Raw genomic sequence first — 5,780 nt, 5'->3', positions numbered from 1 at the left:
AATCTCCACTTAGTAGTCCAATCTGTCTAGGCGGGGCAGATGAAAGGAAATGCAGATAGGTCTCTTGTGATACAATAGTGAATAATTGTTACCAGGACTGATTGTGAGGGTTGGAAATGTAAAGGTAGACATTTTGTAGCAAGGAGGGGAATGATTAACTTTTCAGTCTAGGAGCGGAGGTCCCTGGGACCATCCAGGGAGAAGAGCGGAGAGCGGTACCCTACCTAGAAAAGCAGTGATGCCTGAGATGGAGGTAGAGACGATGACGTGGAGAGATGGCACAACTGGGGACTTTAGACCCAGAGAGAGAGAGGGACTGTGTGCTGACAACCAGGGGGCAGGCTTTTAGTGTATACCCTTTGATTAGTTGATGATGAATGGAGGGGGTTGTAACGATATATGATAGGATGAATGTAAAACTAATGTTCTCCCATGTACACTATCACATTACTCACAATAAAACATTTTTTTTTAAACTTCTCTTAGTACAACACTTGTTACCACTGAAGAATGAGCAGGTGTATTGTGATGTAAAATACATATATATTTGGTGCAAATTTCCTGGTCTTTGCCTTATCAATGTAGTTTTCAATTTTCTTAAAATTTCTTCATAAGTCACCATAATAATCCTGTATCTTTAGAGAAAATATATCAATATTACCCTTTAGAATCCCAGAAAAGCAGTCTCAATATCCTTCTGCGTTGAACTCCCTGCCTTGAATTTAACTAGCCCAGTAGATCCCCTCCAGGTTGCTGTTTAGATTAGACTTCTGTTTTGTGAGGGCATCCTAATGAGAATAAGATAAGTGTATGACTGAGAGAACTTGTCTGCAGTCATCCACTGATCACAGGGACATGTTTAAAGATATTTTGCTTGGAAAAAACCTGTGCATGTATGAACTAGAAGACGGTGGCATCATGATTGAAGGTTGTTGTTGCTATTGTTAGGTGCTATCTAGTTGGTTCTGTCTCATAGTGACCTTACAACAGAACTAAACACTGACTGGTCCTATGTCTTCCTCACAATAGTTTTTAAGTGTCAACCCATTGCTGCTGCCACTGTGCAATGAGGGCCTTCCTCTTTTTCTGTGATACTCCACTTTACCAGGCATGATATCCATCTCTAGGTACTGGTCCTTCCTGATAAAGTGCCTGAAGTGTGAGAGATGGAATTTTTGCCATTCCTGGCTTCTAGGAGTATTCTGGCTGTACTTCTTCTGACAAAGATTTGTTTGTTCTTCTAGAAGACCATGGTACTATTAATATTCTTTCCCAACACCATAACTCAAATGCATCAATTCATCTATGGTCTTCCTTATTCATTGTTCAACTTTCACAGGCATTGTTGGTGTGATGTGCCTTCGAGTTGGTACCAACTCATAGCGACTTTATGCACAACAGAACAACACACTGCCAACCTCACAATCATTGCTATGCTCAAGCCCACTGCTGCTGCCACTGTGTCAATTCATCTCATTGGGAGTCTTCCTCTTCTTCACCAACCCTCCACTTTACCAAGCATGATGTCCTCCTACAGGGACTGGTCCCTTCTGATATTACTTCTTAAGTAAAAGATGAAGTCTGGCCATCCTGGTCTCCATGGAGCATTCTGGCTGTACTTCTTCCATTACAGATTTATTGGTTCTTTTGGCAGTCCATGGTACTTTTAATAGTCTTCTCCAACACCATAACTCAAATGCATCAATTCTTCTATGGTCTTCCTTATTCATTGTCCAGCTTTCACATGCACATGGGGTTCTTGAAAATATCATGGCTTATGTTGATAGTGTAAGCAAAATGAAACCTTGGACAACTGCAGTCTTTTCTCCACTTGTCATAACTGTCATTTATTGGTCCAGTGATGAGGATTTTTGTTTTCTTTACATTGAGATACAACCCATAATGAAAGTTGTGGTCTCTGGTTTTCACCAGTATGTATTTTAAGTCCTCTTTGCTTTCATCAAGCAAGGTTGTATCAGCTGCATAATTGTAGGTTATTAATGAGTCTTCCTCCAGTCCTGATGCCACATTCTTCATCATATCAACCAGCTTCTCGGATTATTTGCTCGTTGTATAGATTGAATAAGTATGACAAAAGAATACAACCCTGGCACACATCTTTCCTGATTTTAAGCCATTCAGTGTCCCCTTGGTTTGCTTCTGGATCTATGTACAGATTCCTCATGAGCACAATGAAGTGTTCCATAATACTCTGCAATGTTGTCCATAGCTTGTCATGATCAACACAGTAGAAAGTTTTTGCATTGTCAATAAAGCACAAGGAAACATCTTTCTTGTATTCTTTATTTTTAGCCAAGATTCTTCTGACATCAGCAATGATATCCCTGGTTGCATGTCCCTGACTTCATCCAGCTTGAACCTCTGACAATTCCTTATATTGTACTGTTGCAACCATTTAAAAATTATCTTTAGCAAGATTTTACTTACATGTGACATTAATGATATTGTGCAATTAAATCTGCAACCCATTGTGGACTTCCTTACTTCATCCCAGTCCTTGTATGGCCATTGTCCTCAAATCTAAGTTTAAAGTGGTTATCCCCAGAAACCTGGCTCTATTGGAATAGAATCTTCAGGATTCTCTGTCACTGTTTCTGTGAACTTCAAGTTTATGGCTGTTACTTTTCCTTTGATGGAGCCTGGTTTCTCTGTGCTCAGATAGACAAGTTTCCCCAAGTTGGATGCCACTGAGAAAGAACAAGAAGATGATCTATTAGCCCAAAGAGCAGAGAAGGGAAACATGGGCTGAGGATGCCTCTGAATTCCATTAGCCCTTTGGGTTATGCTTTGGAGGATGAAGTTTGTAAGTCATGAGTGAACCCTAAGTTCTGACTGACCAGAGTTTGAGACACTTCTGTTTTGTGTTTAAATTGGGAAATATGTTAATACTAGAGATGAAAGCATTCCCAACAGTATATAATTCAGATAGGATTCCTGGAAGAATCTGTTGAAGTGTGAGGCCTAAACTATTGTTTCCTTATTGAATAGGCAAAACCCTTTTTGGTCCTATTCCTGCCCTTGTCTTTCTTGATAACTAGAGGGAGAAGATTGTGGTGGTACTGATGGAAATAGTTGGGGTGGAGGTGGTGGATGTGAGAGGATGATGATGGGATATGGCTCTGGCTTTGTGAAGCTAGTTTGTGAGACAGTAACTTATAAAACGTGGGTAATTCTGTTTTTTGCTTTCTGTAAGTACTCACTCCAAGCTTTGTCATTTTAAATCAAAAGAGGTGTAGGAGCCCTCCTAAGCTTAAGATATATAGAGCCAATTAAATGGAGGAGCTTCAGTTGACAAAGGGTATGGAAAATTTTAGCATTGGCTTTAGATTAATGTTACTTCCTCTTGCCCATGCCTCAGAGGTAGGGGTGTGTGTGTGTGGAAGGGGAAGGACAACTGTGAGTCTGCTTACCCATTTCATAAGACTAATCTTCATTAATTTCATGGCATAAGTAAAGGAAACACTTAGTCCATGTCTGATCTTTTAATCTCCACTCCTGTCTTGATGAAAACTAAGAGGTGTTCTGAGAAGCTAAGTGACTACGGATAGAGTCTCCCTCATGATAACACCTTCTCCTTCTAGAATTCCTATGGAAGCTTTCCCTCTAACAAGGAATAAAAAATCCTCTTGTACAAGGGAATATTCAGCCTTTCGTTTTGATTTTCTCACCTGGGAGAGAACTTGAGATACCTTGTTGAGCTCAATTCTCCTTGACTGTGGCATTAGGGATTGAGAGACTAATAGGGTCAAATGTTTAGAGAATAATTGCCACTGCTGACAAGAATCGAACCATATACCACAAGGAAAGTCTGGTTTTAATTCCCATCATCTTCCCGGGATAGTGAGTGGCTTGATTAATAAAGCTGATCTCTCACTTCTAGAATTTAATTGTGTCCTCAAGCTGAAACATGTCTGCATTTCATTTGGATATGTAAGTGTGTTCTGGGTCTGTCTGATCCAATGAGATATGGGTCTTAACATATGTACTGACTGCGGTATCGACTAAAGGGCATATCCTCCTAAGACAGGGATGCTTCTAAAGTGGTGTTGGATTAGGTAGGTGCCAAAAGGAGACAGAGGCAACCATATGGGAGATAGTGTTCTACAAAGAGTCATAAAAATAGACGTGCATTTAGTCAGCCCATTCTCTCACTCTTTGTTTGCATATCTAGGAAATAAGCCAGAAACTCAGCAAAAAAATCAGGGTGATTACTGTTACTGAACAGCTCAAAAAGTTTCCTCCCTCTTAGTTTCTCTTCCTGCCAAAGAAATACGAGGGGTTCACATTCAGAAGTGGCTGTTTCTAAAGGACTAAACAATTTTGGCGTGAATTAATTCATAATGTGAACAGAGCTAAAAAGAGTTACATGCTAATATATACACAAATCAGCCCAAAGCCTGCATCTTAGTAGAGAGATATGAGATACTTTTCCCACTAAGTTAGGAACAAGGCAAGAAAGAGCACTTACTCCATCGCTGTTTAACCCTGTGTTGGAAGTATTAGCTAACGCAATCAGACAAAAGAAAGCAATCAGAGGGGTAAGAACTGGAGAGGACGGTGTAACGCTATCCCTCTTTGCAGATGATATGATCATATATCTGGTAAACTCAAAATAAGCTTAGAATTACCATAGAGACTTTATAAAACAATTAAAAATTTTAGTTCAGAGACAGTGTATCAAACTCACCTATAACATTTACTCATTCTTGTATACATGAAAAATAAATAGTTAGGAAAATAGAATAGAATAGAATCTGGTTTGAAGTAGCCAAAACACAATACACAGAGACTTAAACTGAACAAGAAATATACAAAAATTACCTGGCAAAACTAGAAAACACTTCTGAAAGTCACAAAGATAAACTGAAATACATAGTAAGACATACCATGTTGTTGCGTAGAAAGACTCAGCAGATATCAGTTCTCCCTGTGTTAATTTATGTATTTAATGCGATGGCACTCAACAACAACAACAACAATGCAGTCAAAAGAAAGTGTCATTTGTTTGTTTTCTGGAGTTTACCAAGGAGATTTAAAAATCTATTTGGAAGGATCAACATATAAGAGAAAGAAAGAAAAAAAGGAGTGGGGAGGATGAATTCTGCAAGGTATTAAAATATATTTTAACCCTATGGGGAACCTCTACTCTATCCTATAGGGTTGTTACAAGTTAGCTTGGATTTTTTTCTTCAGTTCCCTCAGCTTGAAAAATGCTGAGTGTGTTCTTTCCTTTTGGTGTTCTAACTCCAGGCCTTTGCACATTTTATTATAACATTTGACTTTTTCTTCTCCAGCTGCTCTTTGCCACTTTCTATTCAGCTCTTTTACCTCCTCAGTTCTTCCAGTTGCTTTAGCAGCTCTACAATGGAGAGCAAGTTTCAGAGACTCTTCTGACACTCATTTTTTTTTCCTTTTCCTTCTTTCTTGTCCTCTTAATGGCCTTTTGCTTTCTTCCTGTATGGTGTTCTTGATGTCAATCCACAACTTTTCTGGTCTTTGATCTGTAGTGTCTAATACATCAAATCTGTACTTCAGATAATCTCTAAATTCAGGTGGGAAATGTTCAAGGTTATATTTTGGCTCTTGTAGATTTGTTTTAATTTTCTTCAGCTTCAGCCTGAACTTTCATATGAGCAATTGATGAACTGTTCTACAACCTGTCTCTGGCCTTGTTTTGGTTGACGGAGTTTTCCCACCATCTCTTTCCACAGGTGTGTTGTTATTGTTGTTAGGTGCTATTGAGTCAGCACCGACTCATC

This window comes from Chrysochloris asiatica, unplaced genomic scaffold, assembly GCF_000296735.1.
Source record: "Chrysochloris asiatica unplaced genomic scaffold, ChrAsi1.0 scaffold00172, whole genome shotgun sequence".
NCBI lineage: Eukaryota > Metazoa > Chordata > Mammalia > Afrosoricida > Chrysochloridae > Chrysochloris > Chrysochloris asiatica.
Note: the sequence above shows the minus strand (reverse complement) of the source record.